General features: G+C 37.5%; 1 pseudogene; it reads left to right on the forward strand.

Moving 5' to 3' along the window:
• The first annotated feature begins 5279 nt into the window (after nucleotides 1-5279).
• LOC122796993 lies at nucleotides 5280-12016 on the forward strand (annotated as a pseudogene).
• The last annotated feature ends 1045 nt before the right edge of the window (nucleotides 12017-13061 follow it).

Raw genomic sequence — 13061 nt, forward strand, 5'->3', positions numbered from 1 at the left:
TGGAGATGATCAATAGAGATATAGTAAACCTCCAGACACTGCACCCAACCCAGTTTGTTTTGTCAGGGTCAGATCATGTCTACTCATCCTGGTAGACTTCTTTGAGAAAGTCACCAAAGCAATGAATGAGGCAAAATCGTTCACACTGCCTACCTTGACTTGGCCAAGGCATTTGACACAATACCTCACTCAGGCATTGTTGACAAACTCAAGAGGTTAGGTACAAACCCGTATGTCGGAAAAAACATGTCACCCAGTGGATAGCCAACTGACTCACAGACAGGATCCAGGAAGTTAGAATTGGGAAGTCCACCTCTACAAAGAGGACAGTCACAAGTGGTGTCCCTCAGGGATCAGTCTTTAGACTACTCCTTTTTGACATTTACTTCTCAGAAGTCAGGCCAGTGTCAGTGGTCTCTGGCTGACTAAATTTGCAGATGATTGCAAATTGGGAGCTGTCATTGAATCTCACACTGGCACAAATGTTCTCCAGGAGAGGTTGACAGAGATAAACAACTGGTGCCAGAGCCATGGAGTAAAACTAAATGTCAAGAAATACATAATAGTATCCTTTAGGAAGTCATCCACCCCTGGTAACTATCATATTTCTGTCTCCTACAGACTTTTGAGGTGAGATCTTTGCCTGGCATAGAGGGCATTGTCAGACCCCACTCTGATTAACCTCCTGCATATCCACAAAACAAACAGCACCAGAATTACCCATTCTAAAGACATAAACCTTGCCCGTGATATAAATAAGACCTGCTGGAGAGATAGGTATGTATCCCTGAGACTACCCCATCTATGGAACAGGCTCCCTGTCCATGTGAAGCAGAGTTCCTCCCTAACCCAATTCAATTGCAATTTGGACAACTGGATGGGAAACCGGAATTTCTTCCCTGGTTTGGCACCTATGTCTCTAATGGACACAAGTAACCTGTAATTGATTCATCTCCCAGGCCCATGCTTACACTTATCAAGGGTATCAAAATTTGTCAGAGATTAGGGATGCATGGTTAGGCTTAAAAAGGCCCTTGTGGTCGTTAGCCTAGTAAACACCTATGGACCTATAAGGCTACTGCTGAAAAGAGGTTTTAATGCCCAGTCATATATATATATATATATATATATATATATATATATATATATATATATATATATACACATATACATGTACTGATAGCAATCAGAAGGGAGCTGGTTCAAAACGGAAAATTCAGTTTAATCAAAAATATAATTTTTTTTAAAAACAAGAAACATCTTTATTAAATTATCACTCATGACACAGGCAATCATACATAAATATATATGAAAACAAACTATATTGATATATTTTTAGTTGCAAACATTATACATCACTTATAATCTATCCAGTCATTGTCAGTTAAACATTGCATAGCTCATTCAAATCCTGCCTTCTTTTAAACCTCATTCCTCCTTCAAAATTTTATTTGGCATCTATTATTTCCAAAATTCCCATTTCTATCTATGTAATTTGCTTCTACATTTTTCTAAATATCCCATTTCCAGTTGTTTTATCTCTGTTACTATATTCACTACTTTTTGTACAGTTGGCTTAGACTTTGATTTTCATTTTCTAGTAATTGCTTTTTGGCAGCCACCATAATTAGACTCAGCAAGGCCTTACTACATCTGGTCAATTCCAATTCTGTATCATAGCTCAAAAAATAATTTCCTAGTTATATCAATTTGCTCGCCCAATATTACTGATAGAGTAGTCTGCAGGGAATTTTTAAAGTCTGCTAACTCATTACACTCCCAGAAAATTATGTTCCCAATTACCCCTTTCTTCCCCATAACACCTCCAATATTTGTTATCTACCTGAGAAAAAAAATCTTTGGAGTCTACTTTGGGTATAAAAATACCTATGTAAGCACTTTCAAGCAAAGATCCTACAGCTTCCGGACTTTGTCACATATCTGGGAGACCTACATATTTCCCTCCATTGTTTCTTTGTGAATTGCTTATCCAATCTTTCTTCACAGTCTTTTATAACCTCCTCTGATTGTTTTTTCTAGTTATCATGCAGTATTTTACATGCTGTACTAATTATCCCTTTTTTAACAGCAGCTTCTGTTCTAGATTCTACTAAAAACTCTACCAGTGCTGGTCTTTCACTTAGGATCCTCCTATTTCTTTCTCTCTACCTATACTCTGATATTAGTCCTTGATAGGGAAGGCAATCTCTAGCCAGAAGTCCAAATAAAATATTGGTCTCTTCCCATTCTATTACCTTTCTCTCTCCATTTATTAGCTCCCAATACCTTGGTTCCTTTGCCAGTTTTCTCCAATGAATTCCTAACCCCGCTTGTCTATTGTCTGTCCGTAATTGCAGTCATACCTATGGGCAGAATTTCCATTCTCCATTCCCGTGTTGACTTAGTTCTTAGAATACTTTCTGCAACTTTATGAATGTAATATTCTGTATGGTTATTATTATTTTCCTTAAGGGTCTGCATCCAAAATCACAGTCTTTCCTTGTTTCTTGAACTTCTCCTCTGTTTCACCATTATCCCGTTCCACTTTGAATTATAGGTTTCTTGTGCTATATTTAAGAGCCTTAACTGTGTAGCTCTAAAATATCCCTTCTAATTGAGTAATCCCAAACTGCCTTGTTGTATTTTAAGAATAAGCTTATCTCACTTGACTCTTGCCATCTTCCCTCCCAAATAAAATCCTTCAACTCTTTATTAATCACTATCCACAACTTCTCATCTGGTTAATAAAAATATGCCTAACCTATGTATAAAACTAAAGGAAGCAAAAATATTTTAACTGCTTATATCTAGCCATCCATATTCATAAAACAGAGCTTCCAGTTTCTCAGATTTTTATTGTCTTTTGTGTAGTCTCTTCACACATGTCCTTAGCTGCCACAACAGACTCCTTTTTAATCCATACTCCTAAGTACTTTAATTTATCATGTCCTCATAAACATGGATATTGCTGAACCAATGCATGTCTAGGTACACTGTTTACAGCTATTGTGTTTGTTTTAGCTTCGTTATTTTTCTGTCCCCAAAAGACTTGAAACTGTCTCAAAACTCAAAAATATACTTTTAAACACAGGCTGGAGCAGGGTTTTATGGGAGATCTGAGGTGGAGGATGCCCTTTAAGAATTGTTTGAAGCTGATCTGGATGACAACAAGGGGTCAGAGTGGATACGTAGAAATGGCTATAATATCTTTCTTTACAGACATATAAGATAAACAAGTGAAAAACAGAGGCAGATACTAGAGAACCATTAGCATGTCCACCTGTTTTGAGTGCTTGTTCCTGCTTTGCCACCAGGAGAGGAAACTTATTTTTTAGCTATGGGTTTTTTTTGTACTATATCTTCTTTCTTCTGTCATAATCAGGTCTATATTAGATAAATGAAAGTTTATCTAACCGAACGCTCACATGAGCGAAAATCCAGGAACTCGAAACTGCAATCGTGGGCCCACTAAATATATATTCCAACTCCGAGATTGCACTACAGTGAGGAAAGGGCAAATATTCCCATCTTCACTGTACTGTGATCTCACAATTGCAGTTTCGAGTTCCGCAATTTTCGCTCATGTGAGCATTCGATTAGATAAACTTTCGTTTATCTAATATAGACTCATTATAATCATTAGAAAGTCCTAAGAATAAAGGTTTTCAAAAGGTAATAATGTCATATTTTCCAAGCTGGTAGTTTCAGTGGGGATAGAGTGGGGGATTCCTTCACATTACATCACAAGTTTCACAAAATGTGGTAGAAGTAGAGTTTTCTCCCTTGCTATCTGGTGTAGGTAGAAGAACCAATGTTGTTTGGCCAGAAAGAGCCAATCAAGTATAAAGATCACCTCTGGCCTCTCCTATTCTGCTTTTTAACAATCCTGGTGAGCAAGAGTATAGAAGGAAAAGCACACAGAAAATCTGTTCATGAGGTCCAAGATTTCCCTCTGTAGCATTCACCCGTATGGTGATGCTGAGGTGCTGCTTAAGTGTCTTGCCATAGGCTTCACATTTGTATGCAAGTTATCTTCAGGAGTGTGCTGGTCTAAAGACCCTGTTTCTGGGCCCACATGGCTAACCTGCAGAGGTGATAACGGCATGTTCCCCTGTTTATGTACCACATAACTGTGCTATTGTCTGTGATGATATTTAGTATTCTACTTCCTATTTGGTCTTGAAGGCTTTCAGGGCTTGAAAAATAGTCATCCTTTTTATGATTTTTGCCCTAAATGTATGTCAACCATCCAGCCTTTCTTCAATCAGAGTTCACTTTCCAAGGTAGGGGCGGGGGCATCATCCAGACATCCATGAAGATTGCTTTGCTTTATCACTGGTATCCTTTTCAGAATTTTTATTTATGGTCTAACCTCTTCCCTGGTGGTGATGTAAGCACTTGTCACCACAAGGATTGCTTATGTCCTGATTGTCGTTACATGTGTGCTCCTCCACATATACTAAGGGCTGCTGTAACCATTATGGACAGTCACACTTACATTTTCTCTGTATTGGCTCCTATTATGATGAGCCTCTATTCTTCAGCTAAGGCTCAGTCATCAGAAAAACAGCACTAAGTGGGTGGGAACTATCAGTATTTCCCTCAAGAAAATATATGGTCATCCTTTACACCTTTAAGTCAATTACCCAAGCCACTATTCAAACTCAGGTTGCATGGGCCATAGTCAGGGCTTTACCTTTCTATGCCATCTGCACAGGCTACATATTTTCTTTGTTTATATGCAGTTTTTCCTCACTAGGATTGCAGGTGCCCTGTACTTTGAAGTCTAAAGAATGGGCATCCCAGGATACATCTGAAGCCTCTTTGGTCAGGGACCAACTAGAGGTAGGCTATGCTAGTATGCCAAGGAAAGGTCTGATCATTATCACTGACTTTTCTGACAGGACTTGGAAGAAGCTATTTAGAAATTACACCTTTTACTGCAGTAGATAGGCTATATCAGTGTTCATTAATGTTCCCCAAGAAGACTACACTTCTGGCTAGGCACAAGTTGGACTCCTGCTCACTGGAGGAGAAGCTCAGTTTATTGAGACAATCTAAGGCATACTTCAGTGTCATTTTGCATCTCAACCTACGTGTGTGCCTGTATCAAGCACTCATCAAAATATGGATGCCCTTGGTTTTGCAGTATGCTATAAATGGGGCCAGACATTTTGTAAAATCTCAGGGTGTGGCAGTTAAACCAAATGGTAAAGCTGTACAACTGGAAGTGATGGTCTTATGTCACAAACATTGGACACTGCCTATGTTCCTTGAAAATGAAGATATGGAGGTAGGTATCTTGGAGGTCTTGGGTTAACAGGTGAATCTGAGGGTATAGGATTGGTGGTAGGGTTTACAGAGTTAGCATTTTGAGCTCTGGAACTTAATATGCTCTCTCTAAGATCCTATATTTTTCAGTACAAAAATTAGATTTGAATAGAATCATTTTATCTCCTGCCCAGACAGGACAGGTTCCACAGAACCCTCTGTAAATATCTTTGGTAGAAGTGGGCCAATGAGGTGTTTTCGGTCTACTGGAACTGGTGTCAGACTTCCTTTTTGTGGTCACACCAGAAACTGAAATGTAACCTCTGGAGAAAATTTGTAAAACTCATTGATCTATGGTCACGTCCAACCACGGCTGGCCTATAGTGGTGCAATGCAAGGGGGGCCAGGGGGGGTTAGGGACTGGGAATGAGGAGTTTGGTAGAGTCACAGTTGTCCCATTGAGGCCTGGAGTCCTAGGAGTCTGCAGATCTCCCTCAGTCTTCTGTGATTTTCACTTTTGTGTGCCCTTCTGGTTCTTTAGCTGTTTATTTTTGCCCTGACACTAGATGTAACAGCTTTGTATGAAGTGCTAGTTTCTCTCATCTTTTGAAGTAGAATGATGAAATATGCACTTTATTATATCCATGGTTTCCCTTTGGCAAACAATCTTCTGAAAATGTTGAAGGAAGGGAGAGCAAAGAACAATTCCTTAGTTATACCTTCATATCATTGGACAGGGATAACATTCTTTGCCAAAAGTGTCTCTTGATGACTGACTCCAAAGAAGTAGCCCTGGATGCTGCATCCACAGCATCATACTCACATTCATCATAGTAACTTGCAAAATGAGTACACATACATTAATGATAAAAATTTCAAGAACATTTTTTACCGTCATCTTTATGTATTGCACATTCTTTCCCAAAATTTTAATGCTAATCTTGACATTACACATTATGCCCATCAACCCTTGCAAATTATATAGCTTTAATTTTTTTGCTCTTTCAGAATCTTGCCTGATGGCAATATGACCATTACTTTGGCAAGAGGCCTAGAACCCATTTGTTCTCACCAAAGAACTCCCATCAGCCCTGGGTTCCCCAGTGGGTCAGGTGGTAGTGAGCAGGCTAGATTACTGGTACTGGGCAGCATTATACCCTCTACCCTTGGCAGCTCCTCTAAGCCCACAACTGCTACCTCCCAAGAGCATACTCCCTTTGCATACTAGTTTCTTCTTGGCTACATAGTGCAAATGCACTAATGTAATGTGAGTTCATCCAGATTCTGGTGAACATCTAGTGCTACCCGTGTGTCACCAATGTGGTGAGCTACAGCTGTGTCCCTCTCCACAGGATGGGTGAGCCAGCATCAGCTACTCATTCCCATCCCTGAATTTGTGACACCTGCAGTTATACCTCTCAACCTCTTAGCGCAAGAAATGTGAGCAAAGCCTAAATTTATGGTGGGACAAAGGCCCAAAAATTTTAAATATTGCTCTTGCAAACACAGAAAGTTGCTAGAATAATAGGTGTTGTGTTAGCATGCATTTCGTAAGGACAGAAGATCTGGAATGCAAATGTGTATCATTATTTAGTGACTTCAGTCCTCAGTGATTTGCCGGAAAGCTACAGATTTTATGAGGAACAGACCAAAAATGTAGACTGTTGAAAAGTATATCTACAGCACAAACAAGGTTTTATCTGCCATTGCCATGAGCTGGATAACCACATCACAAATCATCTTGACCACTATTATATGTATTCATCCTGAGTATGACATTTATTTTTATACTCTTTACTTCCCACCTCAGTTTCTTAAATTTGTTTTACAGTTTTAATAGAACAGTGCACAATTTAATTTTTTTATTTTTACTGAAAAGTCACCAGTGTGTTTTTTCTTAGGGCTAAACATAACGTGTTCTGAAAGCATGCAAGCTGTTTTTCACATCTGGGATTTCCATTTTCTCATTATTGCTTTTTTTTGGCTGCCAACAGCATTAAAAGGCTTTACAGAAATGATATACAGCATCACAAAAACATCTGAAATCAAACCATTCTACAAAGCCCAGGCTCAAGCAAACAAATACTGTAGTAGAAATTAAGATAAACAGAATCACTCAACTCTGTACATTTCCAAAATACAAGTTCTCAGTTTTCTCCCTCCTTCCCTTCATATTTTCAATACCTACTCCCAATTGTGGGAAGATCATTTGAAGTCTATTTGGTTTATAAAAAAATATCTGTGCAAACATTTCCATGTAAATATCCTGAACCATCTGACTTTGACACATACTTTGGTGACCCAGTAATCCGTAACCTGCATATCAAATGCTTGCTTTGTTACTTCCCACTCTATTACTTTGACATCCCCAGGCATCTGCTCCCAGAACTTTGGTTTCTTAGTCTAATTGCTACCAGTTACTACTAGCTATCTCCTGATAAATTAGTGCAACCTTACTATTGTATACCATTATTTTAAGAATCTCCTTGCTCCAGTCAGGCATTACTTTATTCTTTATAAAATATTCTAGAATATTCTGCTACTTTACAGCTTAGTATTCTGTATGGTTATTGCAATTTTCTTTCATGGTTTAACTTGCATCCAAAATACTAATCTCAATTAATCTCAGGTGTTTTCATCTTGAAGCACCACCATCTTTTTCCACTATGATCTATATCCATCAAGCTTGTGTTACACGTGCAAACCTCAATGTTTAATTTTGCAGCCTTAAACATCACTTAAGGTTACCTACACTAAAGAGAATGTTACAGCCTGTTCTCCCACTTATGCTGGTTGAAATCTGTTCTTTTGTTATCTGTAATCCCCTCCCAGATGTGAAAAATAGCTCGCATGCTTTCAAAACACTAACATTTAGCCATAAGAAAAAGTATACTGGCTACCTTTGAGTAAATAAACTTAATTGTGTACTGTTTAATTAAATGCATCAAAAGCATTAAGACTACTGGGAAGGTTGCTACTACTTATTCCCTTCCCAGAGTTTCAATCTTTATTTTTTAATGACACTGCTTCTCATTGTACCTTTAAATGTTACATTTCTCTCAGTTCTCAAACTTAATTATCCGCACCTGCAGACAGCTGGTCTGCAAGTAGAAGCAGTCAGCAATGAGAAAAACTAATAACTTTGCAGATTCATGAAATAATCTTTGTAAATTGCATTCAGAATACAAACAGACTTTCCCTGGCCAACTGAATCCATTTGCAGACTTCTTGTCTCCTGTAGAAAAAAGCTAATAACTTCACCTATCATCTTCCATGCATTTCATTATTTTCAAGCAGCTTGCATGTAGAAGTCCAGTCTTCTGCATGCATTGACCTTTTATTGATGCTTGTTCAGATTGAAAAAACCTGGTAAATTGTTTTTGCCAGCCTCATCATTTCCAAAAGTGATATGGAGGTGTACTTTTAGCAGCATTGAAACACAGCCTGGTCTTGATTACACACCAGAAACATCCTTGTCTAGACCCCCTTGGCCTGAAGTTAAACTACCAGACCCTGTTGAAGAAGCCAAGCAGCACGCAGAACTTGTACAGAAGGAATATGGAAGACTGCAGTGGTACATTTTGCTGGTTGACAGTGGAAAGTAGTGAATTTCATGATGGTTACACTTGATATTAGTTCCCTCTTTACAGTAATTCCAAACGCATATGGTATCAATGCAATACATGAATTTCTGTGTAAACAAACTGATATGAATGGTAGATCTATAGAGAACATCTGAAGTATAATTTAAGTTGTTCTAACTAAGAATGTTTTTTTATTTCATGAGCAATCATATCTTCAAACATCAGGAGTGGCCATGGGAACACCCATGGCTAACACATATGCCAATATTACATTGAATCAGTGGGGATGTGAATTTGTTTATAATGAAAAGAATCCCTTTAGGGATGATATTTTATTTTATCAACGTTTTGTAGATGATTGCTTTATGATATGGAAAGGAAATCAACAACATTTAAATAATTTTGTTGAGTATTTGAACAGCACCACACCTTTTTTGAGATTTACAGTGAATTTTTCATATAATGATATTGCACAGTTATTAAATCACTCTGGTGTCTTGAAAACTTGTGTTCATAATAAAGAAATTCAGGTCAATAAATATACACATAGTAAAAGTATGCATGCTAGGAATATATTTCGGGGAATAGTAAAGGCACAATTCCTATGAACTTGTAGGCTGAATACTGAAGATGATAATTGCAAGGAACAAATGGAAAAGTTAGCAAATGACTTTAATAATAGAGGCTACAATATGGATTTATTGCTGGAAATAATGAAAGAAACATTAGAGAAGAGAAAACAAATAGCTGCCCCTTTTTGTAGTGAGGCAAAAACAGCCCCTATACTTCCTATGTTAAGTAAAGATAATGTGCCCAAAATACGTTATGCAACTACATATAATAGAATGACTATGAAAGTTGAAAATATTATAAGGAAAAACTGGCGGATACTCATGTCCATGCCAGAATTATTTAATATAGTAGGCAATAAGTCATACTTTATATATAGAAATAGTATGAGTCTGAGACGACAGCTCTGTTATAAGGATTTTAAAACTAGTGCTGAAACTTCGTTGATGGATAAACATGGTACACTGCCCTGTTATAATTGCAGTTGTTGTAAGAATGTTTGTAGTTTGTTAGAATTTGAACATCCTATTACCAAACATAAATATAAGATCAAATGTCAGGCTACTTGCAACACAATACTAGTGGTTTATTTGGGTACATGTACAAAATGTACAAGTTTTTATGTAGGAAAATGTTCTAGGTGGCTAAAGGACCGTATAGTTGAACACAAATCAGACATCAGAAGAAAAGTGGCAACGAATGCATTAGCAAAGCATATAATGGAAAATGACGAAATGCATGAATTTAAATTGCAAGTCTTAGAAGTCTTGCATCGAGATATAAGAGGGGGTGATATTATTAAGAAACTGGATATTGCTGAGTATAAATGGATAACCAGATTAGAAGCTGACAAACTCCCCAGTTTAAATAATATGATAACTATAAAACCTTTCTTGGTTGAAAGACAAATGCAATACAAGTAACATTTTATTAAGTTACATTTTATATATATATATATATATATATATATATATATATATATATATATAAATGCAGTAAGTCTAAATGCATTTTTATGACTGTGCTTATATCAATTATTCTATTACTTTAAATGACATTAAGAATATTCTTTTGTATATATTTCTTTAATCAGTAATTGCATGTATGTTTTCATTGGTTGGCTGTGTCTTGTGTATTGTGCTTTTAAAGTATAAAATGATGTATTGTTTTAAAAACTGGTATCGAATACTAAAGAAGGGTGTGTCCCGAAAGCTTTATTCTGTTAAACTTAAATAAATTAAGCATTTCTACAACTTTGGGTTCTGTTTTCTACATGACAGTGGAAAGTAACAAATGAGGAGTTGATCGAGAATGAAACGGATGCACAATGTGGAGACAGAATTAGGCTAGAAAAGGTTTTACATGTTGGTGGAGATGATTTCACATTAGTTGGAAAACCACTTCTTGGGACATAACTTGGACATGACATTCAGGGTCCCTGGAATACAGCCTGCAATAACCCAGCCCGGCAGCCCACTACGTGGTTTCCTGCTAGCTCCCACAGAGACACCAGGTATCTACTACAAAAGACAAGCCACAGGTCTCAATGAATTTAACTTTAGTTAAAGAGAAAAAAAAAGTTTTTTACTGTTTACCTGCCCTACTCTTACTGCCTCTCCCCAAGGTTCATGCTGTAGTTAGTAACCAACCAGAACCTGCCTTACACCCCTCTTTTCCTTATTAACTTTCCTGGCTTTTTCTTTCAGCACTCTTAAAATACTAGTAATAACTACCACCCCTTCTAAGCACTCCCTACCTACTCTGACTATATCTTCTTACTAATTAAAAGCTTGTCTGTACTCTTCTTGCAGCACCCAGTACTTACCTTTCTCTACTGATTGTTTTTTGTGCATTCTTGCTTTGTTCATCCAGCCGTTGTAGATCTCGTCTGTGTAACACTATCTTTCTAACTCTTCACCTTTTCTGTCGTAACTTCCCATATCTTCCTCTCGCTTACTTAGAACTCCATTTCCCATACTATCCAAGACTCTCTTCCGCATTCACTCCCCTAATCCTTTGCATCATTTAAATCCTCACTCCAGGAAAAGGCACTTTCCTTTCCATCCATCCTCTCCGTTACTCACTCCTTACCCTCACTGCTCCAAGGTTTACGGTGGTTACAACTAAGGATTCTTGACCATATGATTGTTAACCAAAACAAAGTGGCAGAGGTATGTGTGTCACACTTTTTTGATTATTCTGTGACAATTCAAGGTAATAACGTGGCTATATGATAATATACTTAATAGTCCTTGTTGCCATGGGATTTTCTGTGAATAGAAAGTATATCTCCTTTTAAATGTTACCGACAGTTTACTGACTGCTGGTAATTTGACAAATTGTTGGCCATTCTTGGTAAAGCATTAAGTCTGATGGAATTTAGTGTACTAGATTGTGTTCTGTGACTGCATACCTTTGAATTTCACAGCTAAGGACAAGCGACTGATGCAGAAACCGTTTAGGGTTATCTGCAGTCTTGTTGATACAGTACAACCTCTGTTAATACTAGTACTTCTCTTATTGAACATAGTGACTGCATGGAGGTGTAAATGCACAACTAAGAACTGCTGAATGTTGAAGATACAGTCTAGGGAATAACTACTGACTACTAGTATTATATACATTCACAGTTCCCAATACAAGTGGTTACATTATCTACAGCATCTGCCTTCATGTTAAATGCATAGCTAGGGTATGGTGACTGTTGTATGATGCTTCATGGTGTATTCTACTGTTTTTATTACAAAGCTCAAACACAGTTGCTCATATAATCTGTTTGTACAGTGCCTAGTGACAAGCCATCTCACTTAAAGGCTTAGTTATTTATTTTATTTATTTAACATTTGTTGACCGGGAATGTCCGACTAGGTTCCATAGAGCCTGTTTTCAGCGGAGGCCCGGGGAGAAATGCTCCAGATGCATGTCTTTGGAATGAATGTTATGGTCTAGCAACTACTGTACAAATAATTGTGGGTTTGTTACTTCATACATATGCTAGAAAACATATTAAGTCAAAAAGCTGCAATCTGTTCTAATTGAAATTGTTGAGCTGGTTAGCATAAGGTTAATAGCTACCTGCACTATTCAGTCTCACCTCCTGTACTTTTTTATATTGTAATTTCAGCTGCTACTATCTCTCCCATAGACAATACCAAACTCCTTGGTGTAGAGACTGATAATCTAAGATTTGATATTCACATCTCCCAGACCATCAAGAAAGTCCACAAAAAACTAAGTACCTTCTATAGAAATAGACAATTCCTTACCCAACAAACAAAAGCAACCATAGCTCACACTCACCTTATTTCTACCCTCCTCTATGCCTCACCTATTCTGACAACCTTAGAAAAGCAAACCTAGCTAAGCTTGACTCCTGCTACAACAAAATAGATAGATTCATCTCAGACTCCCCATTTAGATATCACCACTGCTCAACCTTGAAGCAGCTCAACTGGGTGGAACTTCCCCAACTCTTACACTACAATAACTCTGTCTGGCCCATAAAATGCTGTATCAATCTGGAAAAAATCCTGCACTACACAACCTACTTCAACTCCACACCAATAATTGGACTCTTCGTTCCAGTAACAAATTTATTTGCATAGTAACTAAATCTAATAATACAGAATGGGGATT

The sequence above is a fragment of the Protopterus annectens genome, chromosome 3.part0 (genome assembly GCF_019279795.1).
Source record: "Protopterus annectens isolate FY-2018-M chromosome 3.part0, PAN1.0, whole genome shotgun sequence".
NCBI classification, from domain to species: Eukaryota; Metazoa; Chordata; order Ceratodontiformes; family Protopteridae; genus Protopterus; species Protopterus annectens.